The following is a 20,710-nucleotide window of genomic DNA, read 5'->3' on the forward strand; positions in this document are numbered from 1 at the left end:
GTATAGGACCTGTCACGTGGACCTGTCACCTGTCCCCACCTGTCACGCGGGAGACCGGGGTACATCAGGACGCGCATTGAAGTGAAAGCAGGATGCGCTGCGACATGCACTGTGCAGATCCCGCCACACTAAGAGGTGAGTGGGTCTGTTCGATCACAGCACTAGGCGAATCCCCAATCCCCTTTTGTGCGTGGCGACAGAAGAAGTCTAGTCTGTTTCCTCCCGGTTTCGATCCGGGGATCTTTTGCGTGTGAGGCAAACGTGATAACCACTACACTACGGAAACTGTGGTCAGATGTGCCCAGCGGCCCAGCGCTGAGCTTCACCAATGCGATTCAGCTGCTTCCAGTGCCTTTATTGGGATGCGCTGATGGACCATGCTCTCTCTCCAGAGACCAGCACGCCTGTCATGGACGGAGCAGGAAAGACAGCGCCACATTCTACAGCCCTCTCCACGCAATCGACGAAATCGGGCTACTGAAGTGGAGAAAATCGCCTCTCCAGAAAGTGCAAATATCATCTTGGAGAGTATAAATCCTATTGCCGAAGGTCAGCCCTGTCTACCAGAGTGACCCTCCCACCTCCTGCAGCGATGGTCAGCTCGTCTCACACGCGAGAAGTTTCGGCTGGAAACAAGCGCCCCCTCTTCTCGCACGTTGAGTAGTTTTAATGCGGCTCCTTCGTACACAGTGCTGATTTTTTGGAAAGCAGGAGGCAAGATTGACACGTTCCCATCCCGGGAGTCGAACCCGGGCCGCCTGGGTGAAAACCAGGAATCCTAACCGCTAGACCATATGGGAGTGCACAACCCTGCTGTTCCGGGCATCATGCAAGCAAACTACATAAATATGAGAAAACACGCAAGAGAGCTGTCACTCAGAGTGTCGAAGGGTCGATGTATACTGGGGCTCAGTTGAAATGCAACGTCAGGACTTTCCCGAATTATGTCACACGAAGAGAGCACAGCCTTTTCCGCCCTGCCACGTGTGTATCGGTAACTCGCCGTGATCGTATAGTGGTCAGTACTTTGTGTTGTGGCCGCAACAACCCCGGTTCGAATCCGGGTCACGGCAGAATAGGGGCGTCTGCTTTTACTACTTGCACGAATGAAGGCAAAAAAAAGCCAATTGATGTGAACGAACGGCGCTTTACAGAGGAGTACTGCCTGACTGGATCGTTGATGAACGACAGAGACCACTCCGACCTCTTCTCGGGTTTCTTCAATGACTTACTAAGGATCTTCTTCACATTCGCCCATGCAGGGGAAGCCAGTTACACCAAAGCAAACGCAGGAAAGTGCAATTCAAGCAGAGACCAGGAGGGACTTGTTTACACCGAGAGTGGTCGGAGAATGGAACAATGCGCCCAGCCCTGTTGCTGGAGCCGATTCTTGATGAGATCTTGGGCTCACTAAGAAGCCCCCGCTGGATGCTAATCTTTCTGTTGTTCTTGCAGGTCCTGCGCTGCTATTGAGCCGACAGAGCTCGTCCTGATCTGTCGGCACAGCCCAATTGCAAATGATCGGCTCCGCATACAGAAGGAACGTGCGTTTGGTACAAGAGTGCATGAAGGCACCGGAAATACATTGGGAACAAATGACCGGTCGCTCAATACCTCTGTGAAGTACAGGAGCGTGCAAAACGAGGCTGTTTCCGCCCGGTCTCGAACCGGGGACCTTTCGCGTGTTAGGCGAACGTGATAGCCGCTACACCACGGAAACCTGCGGGGACTGCTGCTGGTGTCTCGCTTGCGTTTCGGGCTGAGAAAGGGACGCGTTTAGGCAGGGGGCGCTGGAGAGAGGAACAAAGGGCGCGATGAAACAAAACACCGAAACCCGGGATCTTTAGATCTTCAGTCTAACGCTCTCCCAGCTGAGCTATTTCGGCGGTGCACAGAGCCCACAGCCACCTGCTCCAGCCTTCCTGTGTTGCGGCATGAGCGCACCAAGAGTAGCGGGAGAGTGTTGCAGGAACGTTACTCAGAAGGAAAGCCACCCAGGTGCGCCCTCTGAGCTCTGTCCAGCGCATCTTCCTCGCATGGACTCCTGCCTGCGACGGGCAGGAAACAATTAGCAAGAACAGAACAACACCCCATGGGTGTCTCATGACCACACCTTAGGTTGTGACACGTGCAGGTGTGAGGGGTTGCCGGGCTACTTTGGAGCAGAGCTTGGGCGGAGGGAGGGCGGGAAAGCAGACAAAGAGGTGACACCTCAAGGTCTGCACGATCACAGCTCTCCGCCGCCCCAGGCTTCCGCTCGATAAGCTGCTGGACACACCCGCCCCTCCTCACACAGACCGTGGAAAAGCCCCCGAGTCGGAGGGCTCTCTCTTCCTCCCAGGAGCTCTTGGACACGACGCACAGACAGGGTGCGGGGAGCCGCCGCCTGCAAACACGGCTCCAGGCAGGACTCCACTCCGTAGGAGCCGCAGAGCAGAGGAGATGGGGGCAGCTTAGCTCCTGTGCAGAGACCTGAGCTGCTGTTGCTGCAGACGCTGTCTTTTCTGCACTCGGGGTAGGAGTGAATGTTGAGTTGCCCTTAGAAATGAAGCAGAGTACTTCAACGGCACGGGTGTGTGTGTGTGCGTGCGCCCTGGTGATTCTGGGAGACAGATCGAACCTGGGCTAAAAGAGAGGAGGCTTAGCCCTCTTCCATTTGCTACTTCAAAGTTGTACAACCCATTTGTATCTGCTAGGCGGCGCAGTTGTCGTGCACAAAGAACGCTTTGAAAAGCGTCCAAAGCAAGTCATTCCGAGTTGGTCGTTTGTGTTTTCCGTTCAGACGCGAAATGCTGAAATGATCTCTCGGCTCCTCGGTTGTCATTTCTGCTCCGTAAAGGAATCACAGCACGCGTCGCCTTCCAGCACGCTGGGTCGGGACACGATGCCGGGGGTCAGAGCGTGTGATGTCTTCCTCGTTAGTATAGTGGCAAGTATCCCCGCCTGTCACGCGGGAGACCGGGGTTCGATTCCCCGACGGGGAGTAGCTTTTCTTTTACCTCCTTAGAGAAAGGACTGCCTTTCACTTCTCTGTTTTCTAACACAGCGTCGTGCACCTTTTCATTGCTCTCGCTTTCAGAGCCTCCGCACGGCACACGACTCGACATCAGGAAGCACATTGAAGTGAAAGCAGGGAGCGCTGCGACATGCACTGTGCAGATCCCGCCACACTAAGAGGTGAGTGGGTCTGTTCGATGCACAAAGAACGCTTTGATAAGCGTCAAAGGCAAATCATTCCGAGTTGGTCGTTTGTGTTTTCCGTTCAGACGCGAAATGCTGAAATGATCTCTCGGCTCCTCGGTTGTCATTTCTGCTCCGTAAAGGAATCACAGCACAAGTCGGCTTCCAGCACGGTGGGTCGGGACACGATGCCGGGGGTCGGAGAGAGCGATGTCTTCCTCGTTAGTATAGGACCTGTCACGTGGACCTGTCACCTGTCCCCACCTGTCACGCGGGAGACCGGGGTACATCAGGACGCGCATTGAAGTGAAAGCAGGATGCGCTGCGACATGCACTGTGCAGATCCCGCCACACTAAGAGGTGAGTGGGTCTGTTCGATCACAGCACTAGGCGAATCCCCAATCCCCTTTTGTGCGTGGCGACAGAAGAAGTCTGGTCTGTTTCCTCCCGGTTTCGATCCGGGGATCTTTCGCGTGTGAGGCAAACGTGATAACCACTACACTACGGAAACTGTGGTCAGATGTGCCCAGCGGCCCAGCGCTGAGCTTCACCAATGCGATTCAGCTGCTTCCAGTGCCTTTATTGGGATGCGCTGATGGACCATGCTCTCTCTCCAGAGACCAGCACGCCTGTCATGGACGGAGCAGGAAAGACGGCGCCACATTCTACAGCCCTCTCCACGCAATCGACGAAATCGGGCTACTGAAGTGGAGAAAATCGCCTCTCCAGAAAGTGCAAATATCATCTTGGAGAGTATAAATCCTATTGCCGAAGGTCAGCCCTGTCTACCAGAGTGACCCTCCCACCTCCTGCAGCGATGGTCAGCTCGTCTCACACGCGAGAAGTTTCGGCTGGAAACAAGCGCCCCCTCTTCTCGCACGTTGAGTAGTTTTAATGCGGCTCCTTCGTACACGGTGCTGATTTTTTGGAAAGCAGGAGGCAAGATTGACACGTTCCCATACCGGGAGTCGAACCCGGGCCGCCTGGGTGAAAACCAGGAATCCTAACCGCTAGACCATATGGGAGTGCACAACCCTGCTGTTCCGGGCATCATGCAAGCAAACTACATAAATATGAGAAAACACGCAAGAGAGCTGTCACTCAGAGTGTCGAAGGGTCGATGTATACTGGGGCTCAGTTGAAATGCAACGTCAGGACTTTCCCGAATTATGTCACACGAAGAGAGCACAGCCTTTTCCGCCCTGCCACGTGTGTATCGGTAACTCGCCGTGATCGTATAGTGGTCAGTACTTTGTGTTGTGGCCGCAACAACCCCGGTTCGAATCCGGGTCACGGCAGAATAGGGGCGTCTGCTTTTACTACTTGCACGAATGAAGGCAAAAAAAAGCCAATTGATGTGAACGAACGGCGCTTTACAGAGGAGTACTGCCTGACTGGATCGTTGATGAACGACAGAGACCACTCCGACCTCTTCTCGGGTTTCTTCAATGACTTACTAAGGATCTTCTTCACATTCGCCCATGCAGGGGAAGCCAGTTACACCAAAGCAAACGCAGGAAAGTGCAATTCAAGCAGAGACCAGGAGGGACTTGTTTACACCGAGAGTGGTCGGAGAATGGAACAATGCGCCCAGCCCTGTTGCTGGAGCCGATTCTTGATGAGATCTTGGGCTCACTAAGAAGCCCCCGCTGGATGCTAATCTTTCTGTTGTTCTTGCAGGTCCTGCGCTGCTATTGAGCCGACAGAGCTCGTCCTGATCTGTCGGCACAGCCCAATTGCAAATGATCGGCTCCGCATACAGAAGGAACGTGCGTTTGGTACAAGAGTGCATGAAGGCACCGGAAATACATTGGGAACAAATGACCGGTCGCTCAATACCTCTGTGAAGTACAGGAGCGTGCAAAACGAGGCTGTTTCCGCCCGGTCTCGAACCGGGGACCTTTCGCGTGTTAGGCGAACGTGATAGCCGCTACACCACGGAAACCTGCAGGGACTGCTGCTGGTGTCTCGCTTGCGTTTCGGACTGAGAAAGGGACGCGTCACTTTAGGCAGGGGGCGCTGGAGAGAGGAACAAAGGGCGCGATGAAACAAAACACCGAAACCCGGGATCTTTAGATCTTCAGTCTAACGCTCTCCCAGCTGAGCTATTTCGGCGGTGCACAGAGCCCACAGCCACCTGCTCCAGCCTTCCTGTGTTGCGGCATGAGCGCACCAAGAGTAGCGGGAGAGTGTTGCAGGAACGTCACTCAGAAGGAAAGCCACCCAGGTGCGCCCTCTGAGCTCTGTCCAGCGCATCTTCCTCGCATGGACTCCTGCCTGCGACGGGCAGGAAACAATTAGCAAGAACAGAACAACACCCCATGGGTGTCTCATGACCACACCTTAGGTTGTGACACGTGCAGGTGTGAGGGGTTGCCGGGCTACTTTGGAGCAGAGCTTGGGCGGAGGGAGGGCGGGAAAGCAGACAAAGAGGTGAAACCTCAAGGTCTGCACGATCACAGCTCTCCGCCGCCCCAGGCTTCCGCTCGATAAGCTGCTGGACACACCCGCCCCTCCTCACACAGACCGTGGAAAAGCCCCCGAGTCGGAGGGCTCTCTCTTCCTCCCAGGAGCTCTTGGACACGACGCACAGACAGGGTGCGGGGAGCCGCCGCCTGCAAACACGGCTCCAGGCAGGACTCCACTCCGTAGGAGCCGCAGAGCAGAGGAGATGGGGGCAGCTTAGCTCCTGTGCAGAGACCTGAGCTGCTGTTGCTGCAGACGCTGTCTTTTCTGCACTCGGGGTAGGAGTGAATGTTGAGTTGCCCTTAGAAATGAAGCAGAGTACTTCAACGGCACGGGTGTGTGTGTGTGCGTGCGCCCTGGTGATTCTGGGAGACAGATCGAACCTGGGCTAAAAGAGAGGAGGCTTAGCCCTCTTCCATTTGCTACTTCAAAGTTGTACAACCCATTTGTATCTGCTAGGCGGCGCAGTTGTCGTGCACAAAGAACGCTTTGAAAAGCGTCCAAAGCAAGTCATTCCGAGTTGGTCGTTTGTGTTTTCCGTTCAGACGCGAAATGCTGAAATGATCTCTCGGCTCCTCGGTTGTCATTTCTGCTCCGTAAAGGAATCACAGCACGCGTCGCCTTCCAGCACGCTGGGTCGGGACACGATGCCGGGGGTCGGAGCGTGTGATGTCTTCCTCGTTAGTATAGTGGCAAGTATCCCCGCCTGTCACGCGGGAGACCGGGGTTCGATTCCCCGACGGGGAGTAGCTTTTCTTTTACCTCCTTAGAGAAAGGACTGCCTTTCACTTCTCTGTTTTCTAACACAGCGTCGTGCACCTTTTCATTGCTCTCGCTTTCAGAGCCTCCGCACGGCACACGACTCGACATCAGGAAGCACATTGAAGTGAAAGCAGGGAGCGCTGCGACATGCACTGTGCAGATCCCGCCACACTAAGAGGTGAGTGGGTCTGTTCGATGCACAAAGAACGCTTTGATAAGCGTCAAAGGCAAATCATTCCGAGTTGGTCGTTTGTGTTTTCCGTTCAGACGCGAAATGCTGAAATGATCTCTCGGCTCCTCGGTTGTCATTTCTGCTCCGTAAAGGAATCACAGCACGAGTCGGCTTCCAGCACGGTGGGTCGGGACACGATGCCGGGGGTCGGAGAGAGCGATGTCTTCCTCGTTAGTATAGGACCTGTCACGTGGACCTGTCACCTGTCCCCACCTGTCACGCGGGAGACCGGGGTACATCAGGACGCGCATTGAAGTGAAAGCAGGATGCGCTGCGACATGCACTGTGCAGATCCCGCCACACTAAGAGGTGAGTGGGTCTGTTCGATCACAGCACTAGGCGAATCCCCAATCCCCTTTTGTGCGTGGCGACAGAAGAAGTCTAGTCTGTTTCCTCCCGGTTTCGATCCGGGGATCTTTCGCGTGTGAGGCAAACGTGATAACCACTACACTACGGAAACTGTGGTCAGATGTGCCCAGCGGCCCAGCGCTGAGCTTCACCAATGCGATTCAGCTGCTTCCAGTGCCTTTATTGGGGTGCGCTGATGGACCGTGCTCTCTCTCCAGAGACCAGCACGCCTGTCATGGACGGAGCAGGAAAGACGGCGCCACATTCTACAGCCCTCTCCACGCAATCGACGAAATCGGGCTACTGAAGTGGAGAAAATCGCCTCTCCAGAAAGTGCAAATATCATCTTGGAGAGTATAAATCCTATTGCCGAAGGTAAGCCCCGCTAAGCCCCGGCGCAAAATAGGCAGGCAGGACCGCACTAAGCGTCAGAGCCGCCGTGAGCGCTACGGGGAAGGCAAGGGCTCAGGCAGAGTCTATCATAAGACTGGACGAAGGGAGTCGACTGCAGCCCGCCTGGCCAGGCTTGAACAAGCCCTGCCTGAGAGATCAGGACAGGGTAAACCTTCCGCAGCGAATGCCAGAAGTGTGAATGAGCTTAGGGGGACCACGCCCCTTCTCACTGGAGGAGGCGGGGATCCGTCCCAAGCCCCTCCCTCAGTCTATCTGATTGGGTGGGAGGGTTCCTGTCTGGAAGAAGGCTGTGACTCTGAGTTGGGCGCTGACCCCGCCCCTGAAGTCAAAGAAAAGGCAGGCTTCCTACAATTCTTAGGGAATCTCAGCCAGAAAGGCAAAGCAAGGCGTATTTATATCAAGGTTTCTCTTGAAAACGTCTTAGATAGAGAAGCACTGATTGACACTGGGGCTGAAATTAGTTTGATGTCAGCCGATCTACTCAGCGAGCTCAAACGAGTAGCGATAGGAAAAGGCATCAGACTTAAGGTAGAACCGTGTAAGATAGATATTTCCAGCTATACCCAGGATCATGCCAGGATCACACACCGAGTGTGGGTGGCACTTAGGTTCGGGCCAATGAACGTGGTGCATCCTGTTTACATCTCTAGGTTAAAAACAGAGCCACTACTCATTGGCCAAGACCTGCTTGACAGGCTGGAGCCTCTGGTGGACTGCCAGCGTGGAAAATTGTGGGCTCAGGTCAAAAACCCTAAGCCTGTTGCACAGCAAAAAGGGGGATTCAGTGGTTATGCTGTGATCACACAGTGCCCACTGAACACTATAGCTGAGTTGGAGGTTCCTCCTGGTTCCTCTGGACGAGAATAAATGTCTCTTCTTGCTTTCCAAAACTACAGGGAAGTCCTGCCCAGGCCAGCACTCCCACGGTCTCCCAACTACAGGAGCAGTGCTCCGAGCAGCTGCTTGACCCGCCAGGTAAAGCACACCCCCTTTTCATCCCTGAAGAAGAGTGGATCTCCCTGTCCGGTAATGAATGGGAGTCCTTTCTGTGCACCCTGGTACCTCAGGGGGTCCAGGACTACCACCCCATGGTGGTGGGAGGGGGTCCAGGTGGCAGAAGTGCAGGTTGATGATGTAATTCTTAGCCTCAGCTCTGAGAAGTCCATAATCAGTGAAGGTCTGTTCGAGGACCTGTCGCGAAGCTGTCAGGTGACCCTGGTGACGCAGTCACAGGTTCTGTGGTGGGCACCCCCACCTCATAGGTCCATTTGGAGCAAAGGAAGCTGTGTAGCTTCCATCTCCATCGGAAAAAGGAAGTTTGCTCACTACTTCCAGGTAGCACCTCAGCTGACCCATTCGGTCTGCATTGGTGCAGACCTATTGGTTCGACTGGGCGCCCAGCTGGACACAGTAAACAGTGTGCTGTGGAAACGGGTGGACCCAGATGCCCACTCTCTAAGCGGTGACCCCGAGAACATTCGGTCAGGTCAGACGATTCCTCAGGCCTGCCAGGTAGTAAACGAATCGGACCTGATCGTTCCTGCGTCAACAGCAGGGTTTCCGGTACGCCTTGTCCTAAAGAAGGGACAGAGAATGGACGCTGAGATGGTTTTCTTCCAACCATCAGCTCAGTTTATCAGACTGAACCTAGCAGTCTGTTGTACCCCCAGACTGGAACGGAATGGCTGAGCCACCTGCCTGTTGGTGCAGAACATAGCAAAACAAGATGTCAAAATCCCTGCTCGCACTGACATGGGACTGGAATTGACAATAGTTTCTATGATTTCGAACTGGCCATCCCAGTACTGGGGCAGCTCCCTGGTCCCTTGGCTTCATAAAAGCGCCCCTGTAATAAAGAAATTAAATCCAAAATCAAGAGGGCAGTTGCCTACTGAAATACAAGAAGTCATCAATTTTAACCTAGCAACACATTAAAGGCTGCATCTATACAAGTACGATTCTAGAAATGCTCACCAGATTACGTTTTAAGAAGGAACTGCGCTTCAGGTTCTGCCGAGATCTTAACTCGGATGGCAGGATTCAGAGTCCGGAGTGCGGACTGATTGCGCACGGAGGGTCCATATACTGTGGATCCCTCAGTGATCTTCCGCGTGTTCAAACAGCCAGCGTGTGACTCCCCTGTCCCCGTGACCTCATTGCTCTGCTCTCTCCTCTGTGCAGCCGAGCCCGATTCACGGTAAAGTGAAAAAAAATATGCCCTCAACGTGAGATTTACTCTGGAGCGAGGATAGATGTTACCTTTTTATCATTGAACAGGATGTATGTGATGTGGCGACTAGGTTCAATTTTGTATCCTCTTTAAAAGATTAAGGACTGGGGTGAGCGTGATTTACCACCCTTTCAGCTAAGAACCCGACGTGCACACCGTTTAAGCTGCATAGACTCGGTCGTTTAACTCTTCTCCATTAGCAGGGTTAAGGTTAAAGAAAAAAAACATTGCTGACTTCTTTTTTTTTTGCCAGCTGCTAGCGCTGATTAGCAAGGTTTGTATTTCATGTTTTGCAAGTTGCATCCATTTTAAGAAAAACAAGTCGTGTTAAAGACAGGAAATGAATACTTGCATTTAATTAAGTCTAGCCGTAGGCGGTTATCCACTGGGATTCAGACCCAGGGCCTCCTGTTTACTAGACAGGCGCTTTAACCAACTAAGCCACAGCGCCCCGGGAGTGCTGTCCTTTTGCAGCCACTTGGACACACCACTCAGACACATCTGCATTCGGTGTGTGCTCCGCCTGCTCGCTGAGCAAGTTGCCACCTTTACATACAATAGCAACATCGACACCAAGAGAAAGGATGACAAATGGCTTTTATCTGGAACTTTTCATGTCCAAGGAGCTCAATGTGCTTTCTGTGTACAACAGGGCCACTGAACTCCACGCTGGCCACTGAACCACAGCAGTGGCTTGCTGGCTTGACATCTCCCAAGGAAAATGTTGAAATCGCATGTGGAACAGGAAAATGACCCTCGAGTACGAGGGAAAAAAAAGAAAAAGATCATCTGGAGCGCACCAACCCAGTTGGGACAGCCCAGTTTTGTTAACGAGGTGGCCGAGTGGTTAAGGCGATGGATTGCTAATCCATTGTGCTTTGCACGCATGGGTTCAAATCCCATCCTCGTTGGTTTCCATGTCTGTTTCCATTCTGTTTTTGATCCCTATTGCTCAATGCACAGTGAAAGCATTGCATACATGTGTCTGACAATGAGAAATGGGCCCCTGAGACAGTCATTTGCCTGTTTCACAAATGATCGTATTTTACTAGAGATTCTGTTTGGGATTCAGATGTGCATTCGGACAGCAATCCCTTTCAAGAAATGATACGTTCTGGATGAGGTCAAAGGTGCTGGAACACTGTATTTAGGATGTGTTTGCAGTTATTCTGTGTTTCTAGCTTCAACCCAGTGATATATATATATATGCTCACTGATTTTTTGGTACATGCCCAGGGCAATAATCATTATGAGGATTTATTTCCATATGTGCTAGAGGTAGTGTTGTGAAATTCTTCAACACACTGGATCGCAGGTTTAAACCTGCACTCTTACTCCTTAAATACCAACAAATGCAGATATGTAGCAATCATATTGTAGCTGACACTCATTTGCCTGTTTCACAAATGATCATATTTTACTAGAGATTCTGTTTGGGATACGGATGTGCATTCTGACAACAATCTCTTTCAAAAAATGATTTTACCTTATCGCAGCTTTGCCCCTCTTGCCTCTTTGGAAAATATCTCCATCTTGTGGTCGTTGTTGGTAATGTCTAGACAATATCTCCATCTTGTGGTCGTTGTTGGTAATGTCTTCTTATGCCCTTTTTTTATTTCAATTCTTTATTAGTTGATTCTAGAATCTCTACAATAGAGCTGAAAATATCAGTTTTGTAGAAGACAATATGACATTAGTTATAGTCCAATTAAGACTTTATTACCCTGTTTGTAACATAACAAATTAAAATTGATTAAAACTAAGTTTGGAACACCAGGGAACATAAAAAATGATTTTTAGGAAAACCATGAGGTTCTCTGTGTCCGATGCCTGCAAGGGGAGAAAGCTAGAATCCTTTGCTTTTTCAAAATTTGAAAATAAACATCATATAACAACAGCTTTCATTCCTAGGAGTGAAAAATAACCATTTTTGAAGACATTAGTTTCTAAAACACTACAATAAAGTTAAAAACATCCGTTTTATATTACTTTTAGTATTTTTAGTGAAATTAGTCATTTATTGCACTATTTTTAATATAATCTCTAATTAAAAGTGAATAGAATTAAGTTTGGAGCAACAAGGAACACAAAAAAAAAAAGATTTTAAGGAAAAAAATGATGTCTTCTGTGCCAGGTGCCTGCAAGGGGAGAAAGCTAGAATCCTACCCAGGCTCCTGGAGCTCTGTCCTGGCTAAAGGAGGGTGAATCCATCCCATTCAAATCTCCATGAAAAAATGATATTTTTAAATTTGAAAAAAAAAAAACATTATAGAACAACATCTCTTGGTCCACAGAGTGCAAAAATCCAACTTTGAAGAAAATCCATTGACTGATCCCGGAATCCTGAAGTTTCTTCGCATGATATCGGGCTTGCAACCACTTTCTGGAAAATGATGAAAAATGCCAAAAATGAAAAAAAAGTTATCAATTCTAGAGCCTAAGAGGAAAATAAGACAAATGTATATCTCCAAATAATTTTATGTGCTTCAGAAGAGCCCAGGAAAGTTTTTTGCATACATGAAACCACGCCCGTTTGCACGTAAGCAGACATGGTTGCACACACGACTGCATGAAAGCACGCGTGCATGCAAAATCATCCTGTTAAGCATTTGAAAAGCCGCACCACGGCGCACTTGAAATAGCTCTTACATTAGTGGTCGACACAGGAATCGCCTTTTTATTTATGCTCTTACCAACGCGATGGAAAGCAAAACAAAGCAAAGCAGAGCAAAACAAAACGAACAAACGCAAAACCCTCACGTCCCGCACTTGCATATAACGCCGTTACGTGCCCAAGCGGTATTGTACGTCATCCTAGCACTGCACCCCGGGGCGTACGGTATATGGGAATGAGCACACGCCACGAATCGTCTCAAATCACTCCCTACAGCTGTAAGGCGCCTTGAAGCGTGCACCCCCAACATTCTTCTTTGCGCATCTGTGAAAGGTAAACTCTTGAGCAAACTCTGAACCAGCTCTAAGGAAACTAATCCGAATTGATTACCTTTTTTTAGGATTCTAGCTTTCTCCCCTTGCAGGCATCGGGCACAGAGGACCTCGTGGTTTTCCTAAAAATCTTTTTTTTGTGTGTTCCTTGTTGTTCCAAACTTAATTTTAATCACTTTTAATTAGAGATTTTATTAAAAATAGTGCAATAAATGACTAATTTCACTAAAAATAATGTAATATAAAACTGATGTTTTTAACTTTATTGTAGTGTTTTAGAAACTACTATGTCTTCAAAAATGGTTATTTTTCACTCCTAGGAATGAAAGCTGTTGTTATATGATGTTTATTTTCAAATTTTGAAAAAATCAAAGGATTCTAGCTTTCTCCCCTTGCAGGCATTGGACACAGAGAACCTCATGGTTTTCCTAAAAATCATTTGTTATGTTCCCTGGTGTTCCAAACTTAGTTTTAATCAATTTTAATTTGTTATTATGTTAAAAACAGGGTAATAAGTTTCTAATTGGACTATAAATAATGTCATATTGTCTGCTATAAAACTGATGTTTTCATCTCCATTGTAGAGATTCTAGAATCAACTAATAGAGAATTAAAATAAATAAGGGCATAAGAAGACATTACCAACAACGACCACAAGATGGAGATGTTGTCTAGACATTACCAATAACGACCACAAGATGGAGATATTGTCCAAAGAGAAGGGCAAAGCCGCGATAAGGAGATGCTGTCAGAATGCACATCCGGATCCCAAACAGAATCTCTAGTAAAATATGATCATTTGTGAAACAGGCAAATGAGTGTCAGCTACAATATGATTGCTACATATCTGCATTTGTTGGTTTTTAAGGAGTAAGAGTGCAGGCGGTTTAAACCTGCGATCCAGTGTGTTGAAGTATTTCACAACACTACCCCTAGCACATCAGGAAATAAATCCTCATAATGATTATTGCCCTGGGCATGTACCGAAAAATCAGTGAGCATATACATATATCGCTGTGTTGAAGCTAGAGACAGAATAAGTGCAAACACATCCTAAATACAGTGTTCCTGCACCTTGACCTCATCCAGAATGTATCGTTTTTTGAAAGCGATTGCTGTCAGAATGCACAACTGAATCCCAAACAGAATCTCTAGTCAAATATGATCATTTGTGAAACAGGCAAATGAGTCTCTCAGGTGCCCATTGCTCATTTTCAGACACATTTATGCAATACTTTCACCATGCGTTGAGCAATAGGGATTAAAGATACCAGAGGTAAGGTTTAAAAGTGATTCTGAGGTGCAACACATCAGCGAAACAGCTAGGCATCTGAAATGCGGGGTTTGAGAGCCCTTCAGGGAACACCGTACCCTAAAGGTACCAGAAGTCCACTAGTATAAGCATTAAGTCACTGTCAGCCCTGTTGCAATGTGATTGCTACATATCTTCATTTCTTTGGTTTTTAAGGAGTAAGAGTGCAGGGGGTCTAAATCTGCGATCCAGTGTGTTGAAGTATTTCACAACACTACCTGTAGCCCGTCTGGAAATAAATCCTCATTCTGATTATTGACCTGGGCATGTACCAATAAATCACCGAGTATATATATATATCACTGTGTTGAAGCTAGAGACCTGTATGTAATAATATGATGCTAAAATGTTATTTTCACATGTAAGAAAACCGGCTCAGGGACGCCAAATATGTAATGTTGCCATAGCAAAATTAAATGTAGTGGCTCTCTGAAGGCACCAGTTCTGTAGGGTTTGGGCATTTACTGAGACAATTATTAATTGTAGCAGTAAATCACAAAGTTGATTCTTTTGATGGCTTTAGAATCCAACCATGTGACATAACTCAAACAACGCGCACACACAGGTACTAATACACGAGGATACATTTATTAATACATAAAATATGCATGTAAACCTAACAGATCTTATCGAGAGGGTTATCAGAATACAAAAGATATATATTCAGTCAGTTACGAAGTGTTACACATATCAAGAGGACATACGTTCAGTATATCATTCATTAAGACCGTTTCGTTAATGAACTTGGTTATAACTTCTACATTAGATACTCAAACAAGTACATAACTCTTAGGAATTAAATTGATATCAACTGGTTGGGATAACAATTGAATTCTCGAGCTGTAATGCATTGAAGTTGAATACTCATCCAATCTTTGGGGATTCAGATCTTCCTGCGGGCACAAAGAAACAGTTGCAGGCTGTTGCTGTCCAATCCGCGCTCTCTGGCTCCGTGCCAGGCTGTGCTGTGCGGCTTGCGACGCTGCGCTGCTGATGCTCACTGTGGGCTTTAACTAGCAAAGTTTGTGCACAGGAGAAAAGATGACTGTGGGTCCCAGCAAGTCAGGAAGAGGACCGGTTCGTTTCTGATGAAGAGCTAGTTCTGAATAGTGATTCAGCTGTCCACAGTTCCGACCTGTTCACGAGGCCTGCTGCTGGTGCTAACCTCGGGTGGATCCTCTGGTTATTCTCTGGCAACCTCCGCTCTAGACTCTTAGAACAAAGGAAAGTTCTGGCACTCGGACACACTGGCCGTTCCGTGGTTGTCCGGGCTGAATCTCAGGATGGTCAGGAGGCGCGCTGCGAGAATGTCCTGCCCTTGGGAGCCTTCTGCTCCTGGGCCGCCCTGCCCTGGAATTCTCCTTTGAATTCCCTTTAGAATTGTCCACAGAATCCTCTGAATCCTCCCTTCTGAATCTTACTGAATCTCACAGGCTCTCTGTGTTGCCTGTTTTTACCTGGAGGAACTTCAGCTCATTGATTGGCTGAAAGTTCCATGGGCATCAGAGTCCCACGTGGGTTACTCGGCCCTACCAGTCCCTGATTGATTGATCAAGGTGAGATATGAGTCACTTAGTCCTGACACTTAGTAATGCAGTCCAGATGTCCAACTGGCACTCCCTAGACAGATAGGCGCCAATGGATGACCATTGATCATGATAGCCAGGCTTAGCTAAGTGCATCCCCCTTTGGGAGCTGTCCTAGGACCTTAAATCACCCTGCATGAATAGTCTCTCTGTGGCTGCACCACAGAGATGAACAGAGAAATGGGGCCTCATTTGGGAAGGCTCAGAACACTTAATTCTGCCTTATTAATAAGCCTCGCCGCTACACACATATATTAATATAATAAATGATTGCTTATGCTTTATAAACAAATCTAATTAAAATAAAAGCTTAAGTTTTGTATTTATCTTGTACCATAGAACATGATTTTCTTTGTATTTCAATCCCACAAAGTGTCCAAATGACGCACTACATGATATAAGGAAGATTATCACATGCATATCGGTATTATCTTTCTTACGAAAATGCATTCCTTTCATTACCTTTTACTTTTTAAAATGAACTCAAATTGTGTATAATGTAATAATTTAAGTAGAATAGATTCTAATAATATAATGATCCAGTGTGTTGCACTACTTCACTGCTTCACTGCTCTATGCCGTCTGGAAATAAATCCTCAGACTGCTTACTGCCCTGGGCATGTACCAATGAATTACAGGAGCACATCTATTTCTCACTGCGTTGAAGCAGGAGACACACAGTCTCTGCAAACACATCCTAGATACAGTGTTCCAGCACCTTTGACCTCATCCAGAACGTATCATTTCTTGAAAGGGATTGCTGTCCGAATGCACATCTGAATCCCAAACAGAATCTCTAAAAAAATACGATCATTTGTGAAACAGGCAAATGACTGTCTCAGGGGCCCATTCCTCATTGTCAGACATATGTATGCAATGCTTTCACCGTGCATTGAGCAATAGGGATTAAAAACACAGCAGGTAAGGTTAGATGTCATGTTCTATGATCATTTCTTTCAGCATTAGGGACTAAATATACTAAACGTATGATGCTAAAATGTTATTTTCACATATATTAATGTAATAAATGATTGCTTATGCTTTATAAATAAATCTAATTAAAATAAAAGCTTAAGTTTTGTATTTATCTTGTCCCATAGAACATGATTTTCTTTGTATTTCAAGCCCACAAAGTGTCCTTTGATCTCTATTCTGTGGTAATCCATGATGACCCCGTTCTTCAGGTGATTCATCATGTCCTCCCTCGCCTGTTGAGAGGCCACCTGATCTCTTCTGCCGTGGCGTGCTTCATACACGCCCTCTTGAAGTGAGCAGGAAGCTGATCAAAAGTATTCAGGCACATCTTGCACACCAGGGGAATCCTCGCGGGTTTCCTTTGAAAATAAATAATACCATCTGTGTATAGAAACAAGCTAAGACTGATTTCTTAAATTATCCTTAAAATTCTCTCTCATAGTTTGAGCATAATGATTTTATTGCATTTATATAAGAATTGCTCATTGCTCCTAAATAAATAATGGTCTCAGTCACAGACTTTCCAATAGAAGCCATTGTGGAGTTCAGCAACTGCAGGTCCAAGAAGTGGGGAAGGAATTTTAAAAGAGAAATTGAATTACAATACAGAAGGAATGGCTGAGGGTTCACTGAAATGTATAAATATACAAATTCCAAAGACTGAGTCCATATAGAAACAACTACTTTTCATTTTCAGTATAAGAAAAAAAAAACTATCTTCCAAAGCATCATAAAATTGTCCCTTCTTCCAGACCCTACTTCTCTCTTGTAGTAGTACAGCAGACCTTTCCAGGTGAGCAGATCACAGAGTCCGAAATGAGCTTCCTCCATCAAGCAAAGTACCTGAACATGACTCTGTCTTCATAAAAGCGCCCCTGTAATAAAGAAATTAAATCCAAAATCAAGAGGGCAGTTGCCTACTGAAATACAAGAAGTCATCAATTTTAACCTAGCAACACATTAAAGGCTGCATCTATACAAGTGCGATTCTAGAAATGCTCACCAGATTACGTTTTAAGAAGGAACTGCGCCACAGGTTCCGCCGAGATCTTAAATCGGATGGCAGGATTCAGAGTCCGGAGTGTGGACTGATGGCGAACGGAGGGTCCACATACTGTGGATCCCTCAGTGATCTTCCGCGTATTCAAACCGCCAGCGTGTGACTCCCCTGTCCCTGTGACCTCATTGCTCTGCTCTCTCCTCTGTGCAGCCGAGCCCGACTCACGGTAAAGTGAAAAAAAAGATGCCCTCAACGTGAGATTTACTCTGGAGCGAGGATAGATGTTACCTTTTTATCATTTAACAGGATGTATGTGATGTGGCGACTAGGTTCAATTTTGTATCCTCTTTAAAAGATTAAGGACTGGGGTGAGCGTGATTTACCACCCTTTCAGCTAAGAACCCGACTTGCGCACCGTTTAAGCTGCATAGACTCGGTCGTTTAACTCTTCTCCGTTAGCAGGGTTAAGGTTAAAGAAAAAAAAATAGCTGACTCCTTTTTTTTGCCAGCTGCTAGCGCTGATTAGCAAGGCTTGTATTTCATGTTTTGCAAGTTGCATCCATTTTAAGAAAAACAAGTCGCGTTAAAGACAGGAAATGAATACTTGCATTTAATTAAGTCTAGCCGTAGGCGGGGATCTCCTGTTTACTAGACAGGCGCTTTAACCAACTAAGCCACGGGGCCCCAGGAGTGTTGTCCTTTTGCAGCCACTTGGACACACCACTCAGACACATCTGCATTCGGTGTGTGCTCCGCCTGCTCGCTGAGCAAGTTGCCACCTTTACATACAATAGCAACATCGACACCAAGAGAAAGGATGACAAATGGCTTTTATCTGGAACTTTTCATGTCCAAGGAGCTCAATGTGCTTTCTGTGTAAACAGGGCCACTGAACTCCACACTGGCCACTGAACCACAGCAGTGGCTTGCTGGCTTGACATCTCCCAAGGAAAATGTTGAAATCACATGTGGAACAGGAAAATGACCCTCGAGTATGTGGGGAAAAAAAGAAAAAGATCATCTGGAGCGCGCCAACCCATGTCCGGACAGCCCAGTTTCGTCGACAAGGTGGCTGAGTGGTTAAGGTGATGGACTGCTAATCCATTGTGCTCTGCAGGCATGGGTTCGAATCCCATTCTCATCGCTCTCCATCTCTGACACGTGTGCCTGTTCGACATCGGCCCTCCTGTTGTTTGCTCCGGTGCTAGAGCCGTACATTTTCTAGCAGTGGCTGAACATGGTATAGTAGGCCAACGTCGGTATCGAGCAGTGACAGTAACAGTACTTACTGCGCCCCATAAGAAATCGTTTGTCCCTGTTCAAAAGAGATTGTGCGATGTCCTGCGGCGTTCGTAAAGCAAACCTTTGACAGTTTGAAAAGAGGAATTTATTCTGCTTCCTGTGCGTGCAGTAGTTACAAAGTTGAACGTCTTTACACGATCTGCTGCAGTTTTCAGTGGGCGGGCTTTGTCAGATGGCTTGAAAAAACGCACTGTGTTTCGGCTCGGGAAACATCATGAGCAGTGTCCTGCATGTTTTCTGTGTATAGCTGTCTTTTAACGCATACAGAATTCATTCGAAATCATTGATTTCTCCAATTAACAAGGGTCCCTTTTTGAACCTGCGAGAAGCATTCTTTCAATGTAACAGATTTACTCCGGGGAAAGCCAGCACGACATTGAGAGTAGCTCAAGCTTTCAGCACCCGTATCGGACTGCGTGTATGCAGACACCGCTCAGAATCCCCTGTAAGATTCTCCCTCAATTCCGTTTTTCAGTGCTTTAGCTCTTTCAAAAGGCTTTGCTTTGCTAGTCACAATCCAAGGCTCATGACAGCATTTGAAAACATTCGCCACTGCATTGGCCGGGAATCGAACCCGGGTCAACTGCTTGGAAGGCAGCTATGCTCACCACTATACCACCAACGCACACCCACAGGAAGCCTGCAGGACACCACCAGAGAATGCTTTTTTTAATTTTTTTTTATTAAACATAGAATTTACAAATACAAATACAACAAGAGGATCAGAGTCATGTACAAGAGAAAAAAAACGCAGCAGAAAAAAGCATTTAACTACCAGAGGTAATTAAGTAATTATGTGATCAAATTGTATATTTTACACGTATCATATTTTCCTTGCTTTAATATTTCTCAATTATTTATAAACTTTAGTTTCAACATGCATGCGTTTCCTGTAAAAAATAAAACTCAGCACACAGTTTTTCTTTTAACAACATTTCGAGTACCTCTGGCATTCATGAAAAAGACATACACAAAAGCAAATAACTAACTCTAAGACTGTCTAAACTATTGAGTTTTTCAAAGAACCATGAAGAAAGATGTGAAGACGGGGGTTTGAATTTAATCCTTTCTGTAGGGGGTTTAGACTTCTAAGTCACAAGCTGGGGTTTATGGCAGGAAAGGGGGTTAACTGATAAGGATTGCAGATGCAAGCTAGGAACCCCCCTGGGTGTAATGTTAAACTGACCATTTGCCCAGAACATCGTAAACTGGCCAAATACCATGAACCCCCCTCTTTACCATCAGACCGAGTGACGTCAGAAACGGAGAAGAAAACACTATATAACCCAAAAGTTTGTAACAGTACGTGGAACAATACTTCGGTTTTGTTGTTTCTTGCGGGAAACAAGACTTCGGCTTTATTGTTCCTTGCATGCAATAAACTCATCTGTTTTACTTCATCTCGGGATCAAGAACCTTATTTCTTCTGTTACAACAAATTTGGCGTAGTCGGCGGATGCTCCAGAAGGCGCAGAACTTCCCATCGGCAGGAGAGACGGTCAGCGCGCACATAACTAAGAGGTAAGGACTCCTCTTTTATTTAAAAGTCCCGACTCTCTCTGACCGATTGGGAAATCTCTGCTCCCTGCGAGAATCGCCCGAGATGACGGAGTAAACGTGAGTTTCTGAATTCCTCTGGCCCGGGGAAGGCACCGGTGTATGTAATGGGTTGGTTGCTGTAAGCCCAGAATTTGGTCTGGCAGGGGTTCCGCGGTATTGTGTACAGGCGTTCGAAGCTGGTGTATGCCTTAATTGCGCGTGGAGTTTTTAACGGGTTTTGGACCCTTACCGTGAAGTTCAGGACTGGTGTGGGTCTTAATTGCACCCGGAGTTCTGAAGGTCAGAACTGGTTTGGGTCTTAATTGCACCCGGAGTTCTGAGGCTCAGAATCGGTGTGGGCCTTAATTGCGCCCGGGGTTCTAGAGCAAGTGGTGCATTAAATGCACGTAGTTCAGGA

General features: G+C 47.4%; 10 non-coding genes across 10 annotated transcripts; 5 read left to right on the forward strand and 5 right to left on the reverse strand.

Moving 5' to 3' along the window:
- Positions 1-728: 728 nt before the first annotated feature.
- On the reverse strand, positions 729-800 carry trnae-uuc (transfer RNA glutamic acid (anticodon UUC)). Its single transcript has one exon. It is a non-coding gene; the product is annotated as a tRNA-Glu (tRNA).
- Positions 801-1,001: 201 nt separating this feature from the next.
- Positions 1,002-1,073, forward strand: trnah-gug (transfer RNA histidin (anticodon GUG)). The gene has a single exon. It is a non-coding gene; the product is annotated as a tRNA-His (tRNA).
- Positions 1,074-1,647: 574 nt separating this feature from the next.
- trnav-aac (transfer RNA valine (anticodon AAC)) lies at positions 1,648-1,720 on the reverse strand. The gene has a single exon. It is a non-coding gene; the product is annotated as a tRNA-Val (tRNA).
- Positions 1,721-2,912: 1,192 nt separating this feature from the next.
- trnad-guc (transfer RNA aspartic acid (anticodon GUC)) lies at positions 2,913-2,984 on the forward strand. Its single transcript has one exon. It is a non-coding gene; the product is annotated as a tRNA-Asp (tRNA).
- Positions 2,985-4,133: 1,149 nt separating this feature from the next.
- trnae-uuc (transfer RNA glutamic acid (anticodon UUC)) lies at positions 4,134-4,205 on the reverse strand. Its single transcript has one exon. It is a non-coding gene; the product is annotated as a tRNA-Glu (tRNA).
- Positions 4,206-4,406: 201 nt separating this feature from the next.
- Positions 4,407-4,478, forward strand: trnah-gug (transfer RNA histidin (anticodon GUG)). Its single transcript has one exon. It is a non-coding gene; the product is annotated as a tRNA-His (tRNA).
- Positions 4,479-5,052: 574 nt separating this feature from the next.
- Positions 5,053-5,125, reverse strand: trnav-aac (transfer RNA valine (anticodon AAC)). Its single transcript has one exon. It is a non-coding gene; the product is annotated as a tRNA-Val (tRNA).
- A 1,196-nt stretch (positions 5,126-6,321) lies between these two features.
- trnad-guc (transfer RNA aspartic acid (anticodon GUC)) lies at positions 6,322-6,393 on the forward strand. Its single transcript has one exon. It is a non-coding gene; the product is annotated as a tRNA-Asp (tRNA).
- A 4,068-nt stretch (positions 6,394-10,461) lies between these two features.
- trnas-gcu (transfer RNA serine (anticodon GCU)) lies at positions 10,462-10,543 on the forward strand. The gene has a single exon. It is a non-coding gene; the product is annotated as a tRNA-Ser (tRNA).
- An 8,763-nt stretch (positions 10,544-19,306) lies between these two features.
- On the reverse strand, positions 19,307-19,378 carry trnag-ucc (transfer RNA glycine (anticodon UCC)). Its single transcript has one exon. It is a non-coding gene; the product is annotated as a tRNA-Gly (tRNA).
- Between the last annotated feature and the right edge of the window lie 1,332 nt (positions 19,379-20,710).

The sequence above is a fragment of the Lepisosteus oculatus genome, unplaced genomic scaffold (genome assembly GCF_040954835.1).
Source record: "Lepisosteus oculatus isolate fLepOcu1 unplaced genomic scaffold, fLepOcu1.hap2 HAP2_SCAFFOLD_88, whole genome shotgun sequence".
Classification (NCBI taxonomy): domain Eukaryota; kingdom Metazoa; phylum Chordata; class Actinopteri; order Semionotiformes; family Lepisosteidae; genus Lepisosteus; species Lepisosteus oculatus.